General features: G+C 44.8%; 2 long non-coding RNA genes across 2 annotated transcripts; both read right to left on the reverse strand.

Annotated features, from left to right (window-relative positions):
* Positions 1-530: 530 nt before the first annotated feature.
* On the reverse strand, positions 531-23,073 carry LOC117519378. Its single transcript, XR_004563271.1, has 3 exons — positions 23,063-23,073; positions 11,500-11,509; positions 531-703 (listed from the first exon to the last, which is right to left on the reverse strand). It is a non-coding gene; the product is annotated as an uncharacterized LOC117519378 (long non-coding RNA).
* On the reverse strand, positions 1,729-7,315 carry LOC117519373. Its single transcript, XR_004563266.1, has 3 exons — positions 7,304-7,315; positions 6,560-6,561; positions 1,729-1,866 (listed from the first exon to the last, which is right to left on the reverse strand). It is a non-coding gene; the product is annotated as an uncharacterized LOC117519373 (long non-coding RNA).
* Positions 23,074-23,668: the final 595 nt, after the last annotated feature.

Raw genomic sequence — 23,668 nt, forward strand, 5'->3', positions numbered from 1 at the left:
AAAGTAACGGTCTTCTACGACAAAGAGATCCCAGCAGGAAGACACATTGAAGGAGGTGCAATCAAACCTGATATTGTCATCTGGAACAAGCAAGAGAAAACAGCCAAAATCATCGATGTGACAGTCCCCAATGACTACGGCCTGAATCGAGGGGAAAGGGGAAAGATCTCGAAATACCAAGACCTGAAAAATGACCTACAAACAACATGGTCATTGAAAGACATCGATAACATCCCAGTTGTGGTGGGAGCAACAGGCCTGATGAAGAAGAACCTGAAGAAATATCTTGAGGAAATTCCCGGTCACCCAAGTGCACATGAGGTGCAGTTGTCTGCAATTAAGGGAACGATCACCATCTTGAAGGGAGCCCTCGGATACAATGCCAGATCTGGTTAGGATAACTATAGAGCCTAGGGTGCAACTTTAGACCCCAGGTTTGGGGCCCATTGCATTCTACTAAAAAGACATCAAAGATAAATGAAAAACCAAAGGCAAAAAGCATTTGTATGTTCTGAGTGTGGTAAAAGATTTGGACACAAGAGCGCCCTGAAAACACACATGATAATTCATACAGGGGAAAAGGTGGGTTTGGAGTTCCTACTGGACACTTGCCTCAAGTGTCCTTGGTCCCACTGTGAAGAGGGTTTGCGGGGAGAGATCTCTGTATGAGGATGTTTCAGTGAAAATGAACCCTAGCTAAAAACTCCACAATGCAAATATGGAAAGTCGAAAAATGGCAAATTGTATTGGCCGGATTTCTCCCAGGATAAAAAGGTCCCCAAATCACGCCTAGGCACCAGGGTGTGTGAGGAAAGTAATGGTGCAACTTCTCCCAGTGCTGCAGGGAATGATCTCTCCTGCGGGAGCACTCAGCTGGAGAACCCATCAGATCAGCACAGTCCTGATCCTGGACTCCAGCAGCAACAGCCTCAAAGGGCCAAAAGAAATCTATGAAACTACGCCACTGTCAATTGGACCATTGAAGACAAGAAAACGATCTTCTACTGATTCGCTTACTCAAGGCATGAGAAGTGGGGCAGGAGAAAAAAGGCAGTATTTGAGGAGCGGATAAAAGAAGCGGATTTATCAACGAAAAAGAAAGAAGCCACCACAACTGCAAAATTACAATCGATTGCCTCTCAAATTACAAAATATTTGACAGCAGAGGACATAGAAAAAATAAAGGAAGAAGCCCACAAAGAAGTAATAAAGGATCATCAGTCGATGGAGGAGGGGAAACGGCTTGAGTTTGAGGGGAGTCAGTGGAAGAGGGAGGAAGAGTGGGTATTGTTGTGGGCAATGGAATATGCGAAAATAAGATACACCAACCAGAGAGAACGAAGTAAAGAGTGGCAAAGAATATTTCACCATCACTGCCCAAGTAAAAAAGATATACCAAGGGGCTGACTTACCACCCAGAAACACAACTTTATTGTACAAAAACATTTCATGGATATTGAATTACATGGGATGCAGCAAGAGGCTGAGCAAATGGTCAGGGATGGCATTTGCCCCCTCACACAACCCATTGCACCACCAAGAAGAACATCAGATCAAGCCAGCCTCACACACCAAAGGAAAAGTCGGAGTCAGGCACCACCACAACAAGATGGGAATCAAACACCATCAAAGCACCAAGCACCCCCACAAAAAAGAAACCAGGCATTATCACACCAAAAAACAAGCCATACACCAATTTGCCCAGAAAACAATATACAGATGCATCTGGACCCAGAGCAGCTAGAGTTGGAAGAAGAATTGGCAAATAAAATTTAAGAAACGAGGAGAATTGAAATGGATGAGCACCCTAAATTGATCAAATTAAAGGAGAATAAAAAGTTCAAAAGTATGCTGCAGAAAGTCAACCTAGGATTGACTAAACTGGTTCCACAAGGAACCACATTATCAGAAATAAATTGTGTAAATTACGGAGCGGCATGGTACATACAAAGCAAATTAGTCCCCCATTATTCGGACAGAAGAACCAAAATCAGGAAAAGGAACAGCATGCCGCGGTGGAAAAAGACAATACAACAGAAAATTAGTTGCCTCAGAGCAGAGATCTCCCAGATGTCAATATTTCTGGGAGGCCAAAGTTATAAAAGGACCCTTCTTCGAAAAGTCTATCGCATTAAAAGAAAATACAATATTGAAGATAAACAACTGGCTGCGAGGCTGGCTGAGCACCAAGCCATAGTGAAAGCATTAGCCGCTCAAATTAGAAATAAAGATCAATCAATCAATCAACTTTTTTCTTATATAGCGCCAAATCACAACAAACAGTTGCCCCAAGGCGCTCCATATTGTAAGGCAAGGCCATACAATAATTATGAAAAACCCCAACGGTCAAAACGACCCCCTATGAGCAAGCACTTGGCCACAGTGGGAAGGAAAAACTCCCTTTTAACAGGAAGAAACCTCCAGCAGAACCAGGCTCAGGGAGGGGCAGTCTTCTGCTGAGACTGGTTGGGGCTGAGGGAAAAAAACAGGAAAAAGACATGCCGTGAAGGGGGGCAGAGATCGATCACTAATGATTAAATGCAGAGTGATGCATACGGAGCAAAAAGAGAAAGAAACAGTGCATCATGGGAACCCCCCCACAATCTACGTCTAAAGCAGCATAACCAAGGGATGGTCCAGGGTCACCCGATCCAGCCCTAACTATAAGCCTTAGCGAAAAGGAAAGTTTTAAGCCTAATCTTAAAAGTAGAGAGGGTATCTGTCTCCCTGATCAATCAATCAATCAATCAATCAGATTTTTTATATAGCGCCAAATCACAACAAACAGTTGCCCCAAGGCGCTTTATATTGTAAGGCAAGGCCATACAATAATTATGTAAAACCCCAACGGTCAAAACGACCCCCTGTGAGCAAGCACTTGGCTACAGTGGGAAGGAAAAACTCCCTTTTAACAGGAAGAAACCTACAGCAGAACCAGGCTCAGGGAGGGGCAGTCTTCTGCTGGGACTGGTTGGGGCTGAGGGAGAGAACCAGGAAAAAGACATGCTGTGGAGGGGAGCAGAGATCGATCACTAATGATTAAATGCAGAGTGGTGCATACAGAGCAAAAAGAGAAAGAAACAGTGCATCATGGGAACGGTGGGATGGTTCAGGGTCACCTGATCCAGCCCTAATTATAAGCTTTAGCAAAAAGGAAAGTTTTAAGCCTAATCTTAAAAGTAGAGAGGGTGTCTGTCTCCCTGATCTGAATTGGGAGCTGGTTCCACAGGAGAGGAGCCTGAAAGCTGAAGGCTCTGCCTCCCATTCTACTCTTACAAACCCTAGGAACTACAAGTAAGCCTGCAGTCTGAGAGCGAAGCGCTCTATTGGGGTGATATGGTACTACGAGGTCCCTAAGATAAGATGGGACCTGATTATTCAAAACCTTATAAGTAAGAAGAAGAATTTTAAATTCTATTCTAGAATTAACAGGAAGCCAATGAAGAGAGGCCAATATGGGTGAGATATGCTCTCTCCTTCCAGTCCCCGTCAGTACTCTAGCTGCAGCATTTTGAATTAACTGAAGGCTTTTTAGGGAACTTTTAGGACAACCTGATAATAATGAATTACAATAGTCCAGCCTAGAGGAAATAAATGCATGAATTAGTTTTTCAGCATCACTCTGAGACAAGACCTTTCTGATTTTAGAGATATTGCGGAAATGCAAAAAAGCAGTCCTACATATTTGTTTAATATGCGCTTTGAATGACATATCCTGATCAAAAATGACTCCAAGATTTCTCACAGTATTACTAGAGGTCAGGGTAATGCCATCCACAGTAAGGATCTGGTTAGACACCATGTTTCTAAGATTTGTGGGGCCAAGTACAATAACTTCAGTTTTATCTGAGTTTAAAAGCAGGAAATTAGAGGTCATCCATGTCTTTATGTCTGTAAGACAATCCTGCAGTTTAGCTAATTGGTGTGTGTCCTCTGGCTTCATGGATAGATAAAGCTGGGTATCATCTGCGTAACAATGAAAATTTAAGCAATACCATCTAATAATACTGCCTAAGGGAAGCATGTATAAAGTGAATAAAATTGGTCCTAGCACAGAACCTTGTGGAACTCCATAATTAACTTTAGTCTGTGAAGAAGATTCCCCATTTACATGAACAAATTGTAATCTATTAGACAAATATGATTCAAACCACCGCAGCGCAGTGCCTTTAATACCTATGGCATGCTCTAATCTCTGTAATAAAATTTTATGGTCAACAGTATCAAAAGCAGCACTGAGGTCTAACAAAACAAGCACAGAGATGAGTCCACTGTCCAAGGCCATAAGAAGATCATTTGTAACCTTCACTAATGCTGTTTCTGTACTATGATGAATTCTAAAACCTGACTGAAACTCTTCAAATAGACCATTCCTCTGCAGATGATCAGTTAGCTGTTTTACAACTACCCTTTCAAGAATTTTTGAGAGAAAAGGAAGGTTGGAGATTGGCCTATAATTAGCTAAGATAGCTGGGTCAAGTGATGGCTTTTTAAGTAATGGTTTAATTACTGCCACCTTAAAAGCCTGTGGTACATAGCCAACTAACAAAGATAGATTGATCATATTTAAGATCGAAGCATTAAATAATGGTAGGGCTTCCTTGAGCAGCCTGGTAGGAATGGGGTCTAATAAACATGTTGATGGTTTGGATGAAGTAACTAATGAAAATAACTCAGACAGAACAATCGGAGAGAAAGAGTCTAACCAAATACAGGCATCACTGAAAGCAGCCAAAGATAACGATACGTCTTTGGGATGGTTATGAGTAATTTTTTCTCTAATAGTTAAAATTTTGTTAGCAAAGAAAGTCATGAAGTCATTACTAGTTAAAGTTAATGGAATACTCAGCTCAATATAGCTCTGACTCTTTGTCAGCCTGGCTACAGTGCTGAAAAGAAACCTGGGGTTGTTCTTATTTTCTTCAATTAGTGATGAGTAGAAAGATGTCCTAGCTTTACGGAGGGCTTTTTTATAGAGCAACAGACTCTTTTTCCAGGCTAAGTGAAGATCTTCTAAATTAGTGAGACGCAATTTCCTCTCCAACTTACGGGTTATCTGCTTTAAGCTACGAGTTTGTGAGTTATACCACGGAGTCAGGCACTTCTGATTTAAAGCTCTCTTTTTTAGAGGAGCTACAGCATCCAAAGTTGTCTTCAATGAGGATGTAAAACTATTGATGAGATACTCTATCTCACTTACAGAGTTTAGGTAGCTACTCTGCACTGTGTTGGTATATGGCATTAGAGAACATAAAGAAGGAATCATATCCTTAAACCTAGTTACAGCGCTTTCTGAAAGACTTCTAGTGTAATGAAACTTATTCCCCACTGCTGGGTAGTCCATCAGAGTAAATGTAAATGTTATTAAGAAATGATCAGACAGAAGGGAGTTTTCAGGGAATACTGTTAAGTCTTCTATTTCCATACCATAAGTCAGAACAAGATCTAAGATATGATTAAAGTGGTGGGTGGACTCATTTACTTTTTGAGCAAAGCCAATAGAGTCTAATAATAGATTAAATGCAGTGTTGAGGCTGTCATTCTCAGCATCTGTGTGGATGTTAAAATCGCCCACTATAATTATCTTATCTGAGCTAAGCACTAAGTCAGACAAAAGGTCTGAAAATTCACAGAGAAACTCACAGTAACGACCAGGTGGACGATAGATAATAACAAATAAAACTGGTTTTTGGGACTTCCAATTTGGATGGACAAGACTAAGAGTCAAGCTTTCAAATGAATTAAAGCTCTGTCTGGGTTTTTGATTAATTAATAAGCTGGAATGGAAGATTGCTGCTGATCTGAATTGGGAGCTGGTTCCACAGGAGAGGAGCCTGAAAGCTGAAGGCTCTGCCTCCCATTCTACTCTTAAGATACGAAAATAAAGGCCAAACAGATAAACAAGCAGTTTGCAAACAACTCTAGACTAGTCTATAGAAATATGGCAAAGGATACAGTAGAAGTACAACAGCCACCTGAGAGAGAGGAAGTTGAGAGGTTTTGGAGACCACTGTTTGAAGACACTAAACAGCACCAAGAGGCTGAGTGGGTTGAGATAATAAAACGGAAAAACAAAGACAAACAGCAAATGCCAGCAATGATCATAACTGAAGAATTGATAAGAAATAAAATTCATGAATATAGTAACTTTAAGCCACCTGGCATTGATAAAGTCCCAAATTTTTGGTTAAAAAGACTGACAGCATTGCACCACCACTATGTCGCGGCTTTCACAAAAATATTGAACAGAAAAGAGGACACACCAGACTGGTTATCGACTGGGACCACAACCCTACTCCCAAAGACCAAGGAAACACAGCTTCCCAACAAATATAGACCCATCTGTTGCTTAACAACAACTTATAAATGGCTGACAGGAATTATAGCCGATACCGTTTATGAACATTTGGACACTGGTGGCTACTTGGAGAATGAGCAGAAAGGTTGTTTCAGAAAAAGATTAGGAGCTAAAGACCAGCAGCTAAAACCTCCACAAAGCGCCTAGGCACCAGGGCATATGAAGAAAATGGTGCAGCTTCTCCCAGTGCTGTGGGGAGACATCTCCTCTGTAGCAGCACTCAGCTGGGTCATCCACCAGATCAGCAGTGTCATCCACCAGTTAGTTCTGATCCTGGACCCCAGCAACAACACCATCAAAGGGCTAAAAGAATCCAGTGAAACTGCATCATTGTAAATTGGTCCATTGGGGAGAAGAAAAAGATCTCTCACTGCTTCGCTTACTCAAACATGAGAAGTGGGGCAGGAGATCAAAGGCAGTATTTGAGGAGAGGAAACATCACCATCTTGAAGAGAGCCCTCAGATACAAAGCCAGTAATGTTAAGGGTGCAGCTTTAGACCCCGGGTCTGGGGCCCACTGCACTCTTGTAGAAGGAAATTCAAGGCAAATGAAAAAAAAGACAAAAAACATTTGTCTGTTCTGAGTGTGGTAAAAGATTTGGAGAAAAGGGCATCCTGAACAGACACATGATAATTCATACCAGACACCATTTAGCTGTTCTGATCAGAGTAAAAGACAAACAGAAAGGCACTCTGAACAAACACATAATTCATAGTCATTCACTGCCCTTCCAAAAAAAATGAGCCCTTCACCAGCTCATCTACAAAACAATATCTAGGTGCACCCAGATGCAGAACAGCAGGAACTAGAAGAGGAATTGGCAAATAAGATTGAAGAAACAAGAAAAATGGACATGAAAGAGCGTCCAAAACTGACTAAAATAAAGGAGAATAAAAAAAAATTAAAAACTATCCTGCAAAAAGTTAACCTGGGACTGACTAAACTGGTCCCAGAAGCAATCACATTGACAGATTTAAACTGTGTGAATTAAAGAGCGGCATGGTGCATACAAAGTAAATTAGCCCCACCAGATTTGGAGAGAAAAGGAACCACAATTAAGAAAAAGAATAGCGTGCCACAATGGAAAAATAAATTACAACAAAAAATCAGCCACCTAAGAGCAGAGATCTCCCAAATGGCAACATTTTTGGGAAGCCAAAACCACAAAAGGAATCTCCTTAAAAAAGTAAATCGCATTAAAAGAAAATACAATGTTGAAGATAAACAGCTGGGTGGGAGGCTGAACATCAAGCCTTAGTGAAAGATTTTGCACCACAGATTAGGAACAAAGGTAAGAAAATACAAGCAAAACAGATAAACAAGCAATTTGCAAAAACAAACAAACAAACAAAAAAAACAGACTACACTGTAAAACATTTCCGTGAAAATTACAGTGAAAAACTGTGAAATGGCAACAGAAATAAACCGTAAAGCAAGAAGAAGCTTATTGTTGTAGAATAAACATTGAATTACCAAAAATTTAAAAACTGTCAAAAATATTATTTTTAATTGTTTTAACATGTGAAATATATGGTGAAAAGGTGAAATGGTGACAGCATTGGACAGTCATATTAAAAATAGCACATTACTGTATTATTCACGGTGTAAATACCTTAAATAAAAAACATGCTGTCAACGATATTTTTGACTATTTTAAGATGTGAAATATAGAGTGAAAAACTGAAATGGCAATGGTAATAGATTGTAATATTAAAAACAGCATATTACTGTATAATTACTTTAGGCATCAGACATTTGACAGATCAAAAAAGCAGCAACAGACAATGTACGTTTAACCCACAAGGTGCAAAGTGTTCTGATCAGGTGCCTTGTGGTAGTCTGTGTGGATTCTACTGACCAAAAATATTGTCCAGTGTTACAGTGAACAAGTGCTAAGAGAAATAAATAGCCCACAATTCCAGCAATAGTCCTATAATAGTCCAGTATGGAGAAAAAGGTGTCGTATTCGGCTATGACTTGGTGCAATAGTGCAGTGATTACAAATTCAAGTGACCTTAGATTTAGCTTTGTTTTAGCCCAATTCATAGAATTTGTTTTCATTCTTTTATAATTTTCCTTATTCTTTTATCTATTTTCTGTATTATTACCATAATCAGGGCTATGGTATTTAATCATATACAGTCTAGGCCTAATACTCCTGAATCATACTCCAGCCCAGCAGGTGCCGACCAACCCTCAAAAATCCCCCCCCCCCCCCCCCCCCAAAAAAAAGAAGACAATGAAGAGGGACTTTTCTGCGGTCCAGCTCAGACATCACTTATATGAGAGAGAGAACCGTCTGCGCGGTGAGTATTTGCTTTGAAGGAGAATATATTTGTGATGAAGGAGAAGTTTTTCGAAGGAGAGGAATGCACAAACTGTCAGCACGTCCGTATGCCTTTCTTTTGTTTTGCTAAAGATTTGCAGACTTCGTTTTTTTTCTTCAAACTGCTAGTGTTAGGTATAATTTTTTTTTTGATTTTGTTGATGACCAAACACTTTGGAGTAAGGGCCGGGCTAATGCCCGGGCATGCCCACTGTGAGGCTGCAAAAAGTTTAGTTTCTCACAGAGCTTCAAAGCCGCGATAGCTAGGCTAGTCAGGCATACTTTGTGCAGACTTAATTCATTATTCATTATTAAAATCGGTAGCAGATAAAATTTATCTGTACCGTTCTTTCTGTTGAGGTTATATTGTCATTTGTTTTATATTGAGCTGCTTGCAGTGTGAAATTGTATTAGTTGCAAAGCAGCCCCACGTGTCCTAGGCTACGTGTGAAATTCGTTTTGCTTCAGTAGTGAAATGTGGCAGTGTAATTTCTGTGGAAAGTCATTGAAAACACTGAGGGGTTATGTTCTTCATTGCAAACTTCATACAAATGAGCCACATTGTTTGTATAAGTGTTATGGCTCTGGTTGCACCAAGACATTTATCAGGTATGGTGCATTTAAAACACACTTCTACCGCAAACACAACGTGCCTGAATCTGATGTTAATGTTGACGCTGTCGTTGGTGCTTACAGGTGTCCAGTTGCCTTGTGCAGCCATCACAGCCAAACAATCAAGGACCTTTTGGGTCATCTCAAGAAACATATTGAGGAAGGACATGAAGTATGCTGTCCGGTGAGTGGATGTTCAAGTGTTTTCAAAATCAAACCTTCATTTACATCTCACATTTCACGGAAACACAGAGATATTACAGACAGCAGCATTAATGACCTGTACAGAGACCTGCCGCGACAGTCATCAGTTGTAGCTACGCCTACTGCTGACTCTGAAGTTACAGAGAATGAAGATGTGACTGAGACTGGTAGAGAGGATGAGGATATGGATACATCAGGAGATTTTAGTGATCTGTATTTGAGAAATGTGAGTTTGTTTTATTTGAAATTGCAGGGAAAGTTTCTGCTTCCTGCTTCAACCATTCAAAGTATTGTTGAGGAGATGGTTAACATTCACGAGTTAGGCCAGGCATATACTTTGAGCAGACTTCGTTCTTTACTACAAAATGACATATCACTCTCAGATGATGACATAACTAAAGTTTGTGATTCTGTCAAAGAGTCTGATCTCTTTACTGAATGCCACACAGGGCCAATGAGGATTGTATATTCAAGAACTGAGACTTTCAAAAAAATGTTCCATTATGTGGAGCCAAAGAAATTACTCTTAGGAAGAGATGAAAACGGAAAAGACCGATTTGCGCATTATGTTCCCATCAAAGACACTCTGAGATATTTGCTAGAATCTAAGCTTTGGCTAGATCAGAGTGCACATGTGACAGAACAGTCAACAGAGATGGGGGTTCTGAGTGACATTAGTGATGGCAGCTTATTTAAACAGAGCGAGTTTTTCAAGAACAATCCATCCAGTTTAAAACTTGTGCTCTACCAGGATGCGTTTGAAGTTGCCAATCCCCTTGGTTCCGCAAAGGCGAAACATAAAGTGCTTGCTGTTTATGTGTCCGTTGCCAATTTACCACCACATATGAGGTCTGACACTGACCATATGTCACTTGTGCTACTATGCCGAGAGAATGACTTCAAAACATTTGGGCATTCAAAGGTTTTCAGTGATTTGGTGAGTGACCTGAAAGAGTTGGAGGAGACTGGAATATTGACAACAAATGGAAATGTACGTGGAACATTATATTGTATTGCTGGTGACAATTTGGGGTCCCATTGTATTGGCGGCTTGTCAGAAAATTTCAGTTGATCGCAGTACTTTTGTCGGTATTGCTTGGTAACCCGGAATGAATTTCAGAGTGACAATCCGAATGTATGTGGACCATTGCGCACAATTGACAAGTACAATTCCGCTCTAGAGCGTCTTCAAAATGAAGAAGCTCCTGAAGGAGTGAAGTTTGATTCAGTCTTCAATTCTTTACACCACTTTCATGTTTGTCAGCCAGGACTGCCTCCATGTCTGGGGCATGACATCTTTGAAGGCATTTTGGCATATGACATAGTGCTTTATCTGAAATATTTCATAAAGCAAAAGAAATGGTTCTCTTATTCTACTCTCAATCAACGCATTTGTCAGTTTAAATACTGTTTGTCTGATGCTTCTACAAAGCCATGCAGAGTCAAACCTCTTGCAAAAAAGCTGTCAGGACAGGCGATACAGAACTGGAATTTTCTCAGGCTGTTGCCTCTTATAATCGGTGACAGAGTGAAAGACACAGCTGATGATGTTTGGTAGTTGACTCTGCAGCTGAAGGATATTGTGGACATGGTCTGTGCTCAAAAAATATCTGTCTCACAGGTTGCATTTCTTGACGTTCTCATTCAAGAGTATTTGGAGTCAAGAAAATCTCTCTTTCCAAGCACAACACTGAAACCAAAGCATCATTATTTACGCCATTATCCAACACTTATTCTGAAATTTGGGCCCTTGATTAGACTTTGGACGATGAGATTTGAGCATAAGCAAAGTTATTTTAAGAGATGTGCAAGGAATCTGAAGAATTTCAAAAACCTCTGCTTGACTCTGCTTGATTTTCTTCTCTGCTTGAAGAAAATAAGATCAACCCCAGGTTTCTTTTCAGCACTGTAGCTTGGCTGACAAAGAGTCAGAGCTCTATTGAGCTGAGTATTCCATTAACTTTAACTAGTAATGACTTCATGACTTTCTTTGCTAACAAAATTTTAACTATTAGAGAAAAAATTACTCATAACCATCCCAAAGACGTATCGTTATCTTTGGCTGCTTTCAGTGATGCCGGTATTTGGTTAGACTCTTTCTCTCCGATTGTTCTGTCTGAGTTATTTTCATTAGTTACTTCATCCAAACCATCAACATGTTTATTAGACCCCATTCCTACCAGGCTGCTCAAGGAAGCCCTACCATTATTTAATGCTTCGATCTTAAATATGATCAATCTATCTTTGTTAGTTGGCTATGTACCACAGGCTTTTAAGGTGGCAGTAATTAAACCATTACTTAAAAAGCCATCACTTGACCCAGCTATCTTAGCTAATTATAGGCCAATCTCCAACCTTCCTTTTCTCTCAAAAATTCTTGAAAGGGTAGTTGTAAAACAGCTAACTGATCATCTGCAGAGGAATGGTCTATTTGAAGAGTTTCAGTCAGGTTTTAGAATTCATCATAGTACAGAAACAGCATTAGTGAAGGTTACAAATGATCTTCTTATGGCCTCGGACAGTGGACTCATCTCTGTGCTTGTTCTGTTAGACCTCAGTGCTGCTTTTGATACTGTTGACCATAAAATTTTATTACAGAGATTAGAGCATGCCATAGGTATTAAAGGCACTGCGCTGCGGTGGTTTGAATCATATTTGTCTAATAGATTACAATTTGTTCATGTAAATGGGGAATCTTCTTCACAGACTAAAGTTAATTATGGAGTTCCACAAGGTTCTGTGCTAGGACCAATTTTATTCACTTTATATATGCTTCCCTTAGGCAGTATTATTAGACGGTATTGCTTAAATTTTCATTGTTACGCAGATGATACCCAGCTTTATCTATCCATGAAGCCAGAGGACACACACCAATTAGCTAAACTGCAGGATTGTCTTACAGACATAAAGACATGGATGACCTCTAATTTCCTGCTTTTAAACTCAGATAAAACTGAAGTTATTGTACTTGGCCCCACAAATCTTAGAAACATGGTGTCTAACCAGATCCTTACTCTGGATGGCATTACCCTGACCTCTAGTAATACTGTGAGAAATCTTGGAGTCATTTTTGATCAGGATATGTCATTCAAAGCGCATATTAAACAAATATGTAGGACTGCTTTTTTGCATTTACGCAATATCTCTAAAATTAGAAAGGTCTTGTCTCAGAGTGATGCTGAAAAACTAATTCATGCATTTATTTCCTCTAGGCTGGACTATTGTAATTCATTATTATCAGGTTGTCCTAAAAGTTCCCTAAAAAGCCTTCAGTTAATTCAAAATGCTGCAGCTAGAGTACTGACGGGGACTAGAAGGAGAGAGCATATCTCACCCATATTGGCCTCTCTTCATTGGCTTCCTGTTAATTCTAGAATAGAATTTAAAATTCTTCTTCTTACTTATAAGGTTTTGAATAATCAGGTCCCATCTTATCTTAGGGACCTCGTAGTACCATATCACCCCAATAGAGCGCTTCGCTCTCAGACTGCATGCTTACTTGTAGTTCCTAGGGTTTGTAAGAGTAGAATGGGAGGCAGAGCCTTCAGCTTTCAGGCTCCTCTCCTGTGGAACCAGCTCCCAATTCAGATCAGGGAGACAGACACCCTCTCTACTTTTAAGATTAGGCTTAAAACTTTCCTTTTTGCTAAAGCTTATAGTTAGGGCTGGATCAGGTGACCCTGAACCATCCCTTAGTTATGCTGCTATAGACGTAGACTGCTGGGGGGTTCCCATGATGCACTGTTTCTTTCTCTTTTTGCTCTGTATGCACCACTCTGCATTTAATCATTAGTGATCGATCTCTGCTCCCCTCCACAGCATGTCTTTTTCCTGGTTCTCTCCCTCAGCCCCAACCAGTCCCAGCAGAAGACTGCCCCTCCCTGAGCCTGGTTCTGCTGGAGGTTTCTTCCTGTTAAAAGGGAGTTTTTCCTTCCCACTGTAGCCAAGTGCTTGCTCACAGGGGGTCGTTTTGACCGTTGGGGTTTTACATAATTATTGTATGGCCTTGCCTTACAATATAAAGCGCCTTGGGGCAACTGTTTGTTGTGATTTGGCGCTATATAAAAAAATTGATTGATTGATTGATTGATTGACATCAGAAGTGCCATTTCAAGTGTTCTACCAGACCTCCCTGGATCCATCCTGAATATTGTGGAGGAGACACTGCAGTCTCTGGGAGTGGGGACCGTTGACGATTTCCAGTTTGTCCAAGAGGCTGATCTCCTGTGTGCTTTACGGCCAATACAAGCAAGAAAACTTGTAGCTTCTTGGAAGCAAACCTGTAAGTACAGCTCAATTGAAATCCCTTTACATAACCAAAGATGTCAGTGTGGTTGTTTGATACAGTTTAATATCATGTGTATATAGTTAATGGCCAATTGTAAGACTTAGTTGACAGTGACCTGACAGCAGCTGTTTCCGGGATACAGCAGTGTGGCGTGTAGTTTATTTGTAGTGCATGGTTGAAAGAAAAATGTGTATGAACTCTGAGATTACTTGGATTTCTCTGCTTAAGTTGGGACACAGCTTTGTGTAAGGCTATTTTGTTGTGATGGAGAATTGTGATGGGGAATGTGTTCTAACTCTTCTGTAATATGTTCTCGGGGAATTAGAGGAATGGAGAAGTTTGAGGGTAAAACATTTGTGTTATAAAATCGGCATCCAATTTCACTTAATGTCTTTTCTTAAATTATATTCCCTTCTCTTATGAAAACAGTTAACATTTTGTCTCCCCTTGATCTTCATGGTCTCTTAATTGCAATTGCCAGATGCGTGCCTTGACTCCAAGTAAAATGTGCCTCATCAGCATTTAACTCCTATCCATACACTAAATGAGATATTGACATTGTGTTGAGAGAATGCAGAAATCCACATCTGTTCTGAACTTGTGCCCTTCTTTGGACTTCAGCTTTCTCCATCCAAAGAGGGTTTTCCAGTGTTCACACGTGTGCAATTCCTCTTTTTGCTTCTCAGTTTTCTGCCACCTGTTGTGTGGGCCGCTGAAGAGGAAGTACTGCTGGCCCACCACCACCAGATAGTGCCCTGCTTGAAGTGCGGGCTTCAAGCACGAGAGGGCGTCGGAGCAACCGGGAGTGACAGCTGTCACTCATCATCAGCACCAGCTGTCACTCATCCACAGTTCATCACCACCACCACAAAGGCCGGACTACAACTCCACCTCCCCGCCGAGAAATCAGCCACTAGAGAGGTAATATTCTCTGCCATAATCTAAACTGTGTCTTAGTCTGAACTCTTTTTGCAGCCGCTTTCCTGTTGTGTGCCTTATCTGTGAGATTGGCGTTTGGTGTGATCAGCGACGGCTTCGCTTCACTCCCCAACCAGATAAGTGGTTAGACAGGAGCTGCACGAGTGTGTGATTGGAGGTGGAGGTGCTCCCTCCCTAAAGAACACAGACTGTGGGATTACTGAGTGTGCGAACTCACACTCATCAATACTGTTTCTGTTCTCTGCCAGCAGTACCAGGTCTGACAGCTGGAGGCGGTGGCCACCTGGGGATCCAGGACTTGGCGGCTCCGGTGTTCTTCAGATCCGTTGGCCGTGAAGGCACTTCACAATATTAAATTGTTACTATTTGGCTTATCCATTGTCCGTTCATTTAACGCCCCCTGTTGTGGGTCCGTGTTCCTACACTTTCCCAACAGGATTTCTCGGCCAGCGTCATGGATCCCGAGGGGCGTCAACCATCGCTTGAACAGCCAATGGAAGAGCAAGGTGCACAGACGTCAGCAGGAGGCGTGTTAGGTGAGCTGCAGCAAATCTTAACCGCTTTCACTGCTCGGCTGGACTTAGTCATCGAGCAGAATGTGATTCTCAATCGGAGGATGGAGGCTCTCACCGCCAAGGTGGAAGCGCAGGCTCAGGGCGCTGCTGCAGCACCTCCCCCTGCTGACCGGAGGCCTGAAACAGACATTCCACTGGTCGTTCAACGAACCCCCCCACCGTCCCCTGAAGCATACCTAAGCCCTCTGGAGCCGTACGGAGGTTGTGTCGAGACGTGCGCGGACTTCTTAATGCAGTGCGCGCTCGTCTTTTCACAGCGTCCCGTCATGTATGTGTCAGACGCTAGCCGGGTGGCTTACGTAATAAATCTGCTTCGAGGAGAGGCCCAAGCCTGGGCTATGGCGCTCTGGGAGCAGAATTCACGGCTCCTAACGACGTATACTGGGTTTGTGAGGGAGTTCAAGCAGGTTTTTGATCACCCCCATAGAGGCGAATCTGCTTCGAACTTGCTGCTGTCAATCAGACAGGGGCAGCAGAGTGCAGCGGAGTACGCAGTCGACTTCCGCATCGCGGCAGCGAGGTCCGGCTGGAACAACGTTGCGCTCCGCGCCGCCTTCGTAAACGGACTGTCTCCGGTCCTGAAGGAGCATCTACTGGCTAAGGATGAACCGCGGGATTTCGATGGGCTTGTTGATCTGGTTATACGATTAGATAACCGATTAGAGGAACACCGCCGGGAGCAGGGCGTGGGGCATGGCCGGGCACGAGCCGTCCCTCTTCCTTCCGGGTCCGAAAGGGTGCCGTCTTCCCCACGCTCCACAGCCCGTGACTCTCGTGTGGCAACAGCTCCCCCTGCTGATGAAGCTATGGACACGAGCAGGGCTAAAGTCAATATAAAGCTCAGAGAACGGAGGCTGGTCCGCCGGGAGTGTTTTTTCTGTGGCTCGAGTGAGCATCTACAGAGAGACTGCCCCAAACGGTTAAACGACAATGCCCGCCCTTAGAAACTGGGCTAAGGGTGGGCCATAATATGCACGCGGGGAAACCCCGTAAATCCGCACGCATCCCAGTTACGATCCTGAGTGGGGATCTGACCCTTCACGCCCCAGCACTGGTAGACACGGGGTCGGAAGGGAATCTGCTGGACAGCAGATGGGCAAGGGAAGTCGGGCTCCCTCTAGTGGCTCTACCTTCACCTTTGAAGGTACGGGCACTAGATGGCACCCTTCTTCCATTAATCACACACCAGACACAACCAGTGACATTGGTGGTGTCTGGTAATCACAGGGAGGAGATTGTGTTTTATATCACACCTTCTACCTCCCATGTGATTTTGGGTTATCCTTGGATGATAAAGCACAATACCCGGATTGATTGGCCGTCTGGGGTTGTGGCTCAGTGGAGCGAAACCTGCCACCGGGAATGTCTCGGATCCTCGGTTTCGCCTGGTGTGACAGCTAGTGAGGAGGTTAAAGTCCCCCCCAATCTGACGGCGGTGCCAAGTGAGTACCACAATCTTGCTGACGTTTTCAGCAAAGATCTGGCGCTCACCCTCCCCAGACACCGTCCGTACGATTGTGCCATTGATTTGATTCCGGGCACTGATTACCCGTCCAGCAGGCTGTACAACCTCTCACGTCCTGAGCACGAATCAATGGAGACCTACATCCGGGACTCATTAGCTGCCGGGCTGATCTGGAATTCCACCTCCCCGATGGGTGCTGGTTTCTTTTTTGTGGGCAAGAAAGACGGCGGACTCCGTCCATGCATTGATTACAGGGGGCTGAACGAAATCACGATTCGCAACCGATACCCTCTGCCCCTGTTAGATTCAGTGTTCACGCCCCTGCATGGAGCCCAAATTTTCACAAAACTGGATCTTAGGAATGCGTACCACCTGGTTCGGATCCGGAAGGGAGACGAATGGAAGACGGCATTTAACACCCCGTTAGGTCACTTTGAGTACCTGGTCATGCCGTTCGGCCTCACTAACGCCCCCGCGACGTTCCAAGCTTTGGTAAACGATGTCTTGCGGGATTTTCTGCATCGGTTTGTCTTCGTATATCTGGACGATATACTCATCTTTTCCCCAGATCCTGAGACTCATGTTACGCATGTACGTCAGGTCCTGCAGCGGTTGTTGGAGAACCGGCTGTTTGTGAAGGGCGAGAAGTGCGAGTTCCACCGTACTTCTTTGTCCTTCCTGGGGATCATCATCTCCTCAAACTCCGTCGCACCTGATCCGGCCAAGGTAGCGGCGGTGAGAGATTGGCCCCAACCAACAAACTGTAGGAAACTACAACAGTTCCTCGGTTTTGCTAATTTTTACCGGAGGTTCATCAAGGGCTATAGTCAGGTGGTTAGTCCCCTGACAGCCTTGACCTCCACAAAAGTCTCCTTCACCTGGTCAGATCAGTGCGAAGCCGCGTTTAGGGAGCTGAAACGCCGGTTCTCGACTGCACCAGTTCTGGTGCAGCCCGATCCAAGTCGCCAGTTTATAGTCGAAGTGGACGCCTCTGACTCAGGGATAGGAGCCGTGCTGTCCCAGAGCAGGGAGTCCGACAAGGTTCTCCACCCATGTGCCTATTTTTCCCGCAGGTTGACCCCGGCTGAAAGGAATTATGACATTGGCAATCAGGAACTTCTTGCGGTGAAGGAGGCTCTGGAGGAGTGGAGACACATGTTGGAAGGAGCTTCGGTACCATTCACGATTTTCACTGACCATCAGAACCTGGAGTATATTCGGACCGCCAAGCGTCTGAACCCCAGGCAAGCCCGCTGGTCACTGTTCTTCGGGCGTTTTGACTTTCGGATCACATACCGCCCTGGGACGAAGAACCAACGATCTGACGCCCTGTCCCGGGTGCACGAAGAGGAGGTCAGGACTGAGCTGTCAGACCCAACCGAAACCATCATCCCTGAGTCCACTGTCGTGGCCACCCTCACCTGGGACATGGTGAAGACCGTCCAGGAGGCCCTGACATGGAGCCCGGACCCGGGGACCGGCCCAAAGAACAGACTATACGTCCCACCAGAAGCAAGAGCTGCCGTCCTGGACTTCTGTCATGGTTCCAAGCTCTCCTGCCACCCAGGGGTGCGAAGAACCGTGGCAGTTGTCCGGCAGCGCTTCTGGTGGGCGTCTCTGGAAGCCGACGTCCGGGAGTACGTCCAGGCCTGCACCACCTGCGCCAGGGGCAAAGCAGACCATCAAAAGACCCATGGCCTCCTCCAGCCTTTGCCCGTTCCTCATCGCCCCTGGTCTCACATCGGCCTGGACTTCGTCACTGGCCTCCCGCCGTCCCAGGGCAAGACTACCATCCTCAAGATAGTGGACCGGTTCTCCAAGGTGGCCCACTTCGTGGCCCTCCCGAAGCTCCCGACGGCCCAGGAGACTGCAGACCTCCTGGTCCACCATGTCGTGCGTCTGCATGGGATTCCATCAGACATTGTCTCGGATCGTGGTCCTTAGTTCTCCTCCCAGGTCTGGAGGAGCTTCTGCAGGGAACTGGGGGCCACTGTAAGTCTCTCGTCCGGGTACCACCCCCAGACGAACGGACAGGCAGAGCGGACGAATTAGGAACTGGAGCAGGCCCTCCGCTGCGTGACCTCCACGCACCCGACGGCCTGGAGTGACCATCTGGCCTGGATCGAGTACGCTCATAATAGCCATGTATCATCTGCTACCGGCCTCTCCCCGTTTGAGGTGTGTTTGGCGTACCAGCCCCCATTGTTTCCGCTAGTGGAGGGAGAGGTCGGGGTGCCCTCGGTCCAGGCCCATCTGAGAAGGTGCCGTCGAGTGTGGCGTACCGCCCGCTCTGCCCAGCTCAAGGCCCGGACGAGGGCTAAGGCCCATGCAGACCGCCGGCGTGCCCCGGCCCCTACGTATCAGCCCGGGCAGGTGGTTTGGCTATCCACAAAGGACATACCACTACAGGTTGAATCCCAAAAACTCAAAGACAGGTTTATCGGACCATTTTCCATACTAAAAGTCCTCAGTCCGGCTGCAGTGAAGCTGAAGCTACCAGCTACCAGTGTTCCATGTTTCACAAATCAAACCCTACCACACATCAACTCTCTGCACCCCCAGACCAGCGCCGCCTCCTGCCCGGATCATAGATGGAGAGCTTGCCTGGACCGTGCGCAGGCTCCTGGATGTCCGTCAAAAGGGCCGGGGGTTTCAGTATCTGGTGGACTGGGAGGGTTATGGACCCGAAGAGCGCTCCTGGGTGAAGAGGAGCTTCATCCTGGACCCGGGCCTCCTGGCCAACTTCTACACCCATCACCCGGACAAGCCTGGTCGGGCACCAGGAGGCGCCCGTTGAGGGGGGGGTCCTGTTGTGTGGGCCGCTGAAGAGGAGGTACTGCTGGCCCACCACCACCAGATGGCGCCCTGCTTGAAGTGCGGGCTTCAAGCACGAGAGGGCGTCGGAGCAACCGGGAGTGACAGCTGTCACTCATCATCAGCACCAGCTGTCACTCATCCACAGTTCATCACCACCACCATAAAGGCCGGACTACAACTCCACCTCCCCGCCAAGAAATCAGCCACTAGAGAGGTAATATTCTCTGCCGTAATCTAAACTGTGTCTTAGTCTGAACTCTTTTTGCAGCCGCTTTCCTGTGGTGTGCCTTATCTGTGAGACTGGCATTTGGTGTGATCATTGACGGCTTCGCTTCACACCCCAACCAGATAAATGGTTAGACAGGAGCTGCACGAGTGTGTGATTGGAGGTGGAGGTGCTCCCTCCCTAAAGAACACAGACTGTGGGATTACTGAGTGTGCGAACTCACACTCATCAATACTGTTTCTGTTCTCTGCCAGCAGTACCAGGTCTGACAGCTGGAGGCGGTGGCCACCTGGGGATCCAGGACTTGGCGGCTCCGGTGTTCTTCAGATCCGTTGGCGGTGAAGGCCGTGTGGGATCCGGCTCGGTTCGGGATGGACGTCTCCTATCCTCAAGCCTGCCCACACGTCACTCAACATTTAATTGTCTGTGGTACCAAAACTGTGTTTGTCTGTATTCCGTTGTGCACTTCACAACATTAAATTGTTACTATTTGGCTTATCCATTGTCCGTTCATTTAACGCCCCCCTGTTGTGGGTCCGTGTTCCTACACTTTCCCAACACCGCCTTCATCATTTTCATTGGTTCTGCAATCATGATAATGTTTTCCCCTTCGCCCTTCCCTTGACGCGATTAATGTTGACCTTTGCCCAGTAGATATACAAGTATTTTCATGTTTTTGTTATCCATTTCTACTAGCTTTTCATGAAAAGACAGAGGCGACAAAAATACTTTTTTTTTTTTCGTGAAAATTGTGATGAATGTCAGAGTTCTAATTTCAAGATAATGTTTTTGAGGCTACAACAAGACAACCCAAACGGTGTCATCTAATGTTGTTGAAAGTAATATAATGAGGAATGGAAAATACAGTAGTTCTCTAAGGTGATATTTTCTGTGTGTAGTGCAAGAAAAGCCTATAAGTGGAATTGACTGGAGATTTATAATTTCCCATGTGACCAGATGAGTTACACTTAACGTTTTGTCTCTCCTTGATCTGCAACATGCTTCATGTATTGCACATGTCAGATGCTTTCCTTTTACACCACAACAGAGCTATCAGATACAAGTTGAAATCTGTTGGCACAATTTTTACTTGGTCATGCATGTTAAGTTTTTTAACACTATATTCAAAACTGAATACAATTCTATGCAGAATATATTTGCCTATTTTGAGTTAAGGCCTTCGCACAACATTGCTATTGAATACCAAATGAAAATGAAGCAATCCATCATTTTTGTTTTACAGCTCAGGGCCCTGGAACCCAAAGCCAGCCAGATGTTAACCCTTCAACTTCATCATCCCTTCTCACCTCTCCTACCTCCACTTGCTCCTCCCTGTCACCTTGTCCATCACCCAGAAACCTGCTTAATGCCGATTGGGTTGACCGCTTTGAAATTCCTACTGAAAGATTTCCTGAGGCTCTGATGCAATGTCTGGAGAGAGGCAAGAGGCCCGTCCCGAGTTTAAGGAGAGAAATGATCAGAATCATTGCAACAAAGATGATGAAGGCGTGTCCATCTCCTACGAAGCATGCTTCTACAGAAATCGCCAAAAAGTTAGTTGGCACGTATCCTCAGTCATTGAAGGATGTCATCGAAGGGGAAGTCGTGGGGACTGGATACCACAGCCTTGCTAAATAGCTTCAAACCAGTATAGACAACAAAAAGCGGCATGCAACCCCAAGAATAAAAAAACGCAAATCGTTGTCAGACAACTCTGACACAGATGAGGTCCCAGCAGTAACGAAAGCATCAGTCCAGGATACGTATGACTCTGTTAAGTGGGACATGAAGTTCATACCAGTCACAGAAACCCTGGAAAGCCAAAATGAAAAGAAAGAAAAAATGAGGATTCTGTGGGAACAAGGCACTTTCAACCCAGACGAGGTGAAGGAATTGATGGAATCCACGTACCATTCACAGCGTAAGGCAATTAACAATGGAACAGCTCTTCAAACGCTGAGAGAAGAATGGCCTTTTTTGTTTCACGAAATTAGGATTTCTGCCCACTACCAGAAGCTAACAGGACTGCCACTGACAGAGACATTCCTGAAAAGTGTGGGAAAAAAGGGAAAACAGCTCCTTAACTTCATGGCAACTGTTTGTGCAAACAAGACCAGGCATGTCTTTGAGACAATGACCAAGCTGAAGTTCCAGAGAGGGCAGTTGGAGGGCTGCTCAGATGACGTGAAGGATATACTGCTTTTGCTGTTTTCCTACTTTAACGAAGACGAGGCAACCCTGTTCCACTACACTGAAGAAACCAACCAGGCAGCCGACGTTCAGGTGGACTGCTTGCCGGTGACGCCATGCATCATTGTGTGTGGTAAGTGTTTTTGTTTGTTTTCTGTTTGTTTTTCCCCCTTTTCAGAATAACAGCTGGAGCTTTGAACACACTTGTAATATAAAAAAGGAGACAATCCGCACACTTCAGGTCTTTTCTTGTGCAAAATAGCTTTACGAGGTCTGTTAGAAAAGTATCTGACCTTTTAATTTTTTTCAAAAACCATATGGATTTGAATTATGTGTGATTGCGTCAGACAAGCGCATGCGTGAGTTTTTTCATGCCTGTCGGTTGCGTCATTCGCCTGTGAGCAGGCTTTGAGTGAGGAGTGGTCCACCCTCTCATCTATTTTTTATTGCGAATAAATGTCTGAACGATTTGGATCTTTGCTGCATCAGTTTTTTTCCAGAAACTGTGAGAGACCTCCAGGTGGACACCGTTCGAAAAATTAATATGGCTTTCAGGGACGATTTTATGGGGATTAAACAGATTACGGGGTGTTACTGCCGCTTTAAGGACGGCCCACAACTGCTGAGACCACGGCGTGCTCCCAGCCCCCATCGACAGGCTGAAACCCCGCACAAACAACCGGATCATTTCCAACGTGAAAGCTTTGTTGATCCGGGACCTCGTCTGACTTTCACAAAAAGGCAGAAGATGTGGACATTAGCACTTTTTTCCAGCACATTCCACCATTACAGGAGTTTTTTTCATGGAAAGAAAAGCGGAGGGACGCACCACGGCTCCGTTCATTACGCGGGACAAAACCACCTCGGTGTTGGTCTCTCAGGAAGGCTTAAAGGTGGATTTCAGACGGATTCCGGTTGCTTTTCAGTCATGTGATTATCCGATTGTGATTGTGCATGAGCTGGACATGCCAGAACATGTCCCGTGAGACTTCATCACGGCGTTGCTTTGCGCCGAGCGGCTGCACCGCGACGCGTGGTGGAGCAGCTTCTCTTTCCATGACAAAAACTCCTGTAACAGTGAAATGTGCCGTTCATTTTTAAACTGGATGCTGTCTTGATCTGGTATGTCATCTGACATGCAGCTGCTCGGCGCAAAGCAACGCCGTGATGAAGCCTCACGGGACATGTTCTGGCATGTCCAGCTCATGCACAATCACAATTGGATAATCACACGACTGAAAAGCAACCGACAGCCATCTGAAATCCACCTTTAAGCCTTCCTGTGAGACCAACACCGAGGTGTTTTGTCCCGTGTAATGAACAATTCCGTGGCGCGTCCCTCCACTTCTCTTTCCATGACAAAGACTCCTGTAACAGTGAAATGTGCCGTTCATTTCTAAACTGGACGCTGTCTTGATCCGGTATGTCGTCTGACTAGCACAGGAATTGTGAAAAGAGTGGACATCAGCATTTTTTCGACACATTAAGACAGACGTGCGGAGGAATTCCGCGCGTCGTGGTGGAGCTGCATGGCGCAAAGCAACGCCGTGATGAAGCCTTCCAGGACATGTTGGGGCAGGTCCAGCTCATGCACAATCACAATCGGATAATCACATGACGGAAAAGCAAACGGAATCCATCTGAAATCCACGTGAAAGCCGTCCTGT

The sequence above is a fragment of the Thalassophryne amazonica genome, chromosome 10 (assembly GCF_902500255.1).
Source record: "Thalassophryne amazonica chromosome 10, fThaAma1.1, whole genome shotgun sequence".
NCBI lineage: Eukaryota > Metazoa > Chordata > Actinopteri > Batrachoidiformes > Batrachoididae > Thalassophryne > Thalassophryne amazonica.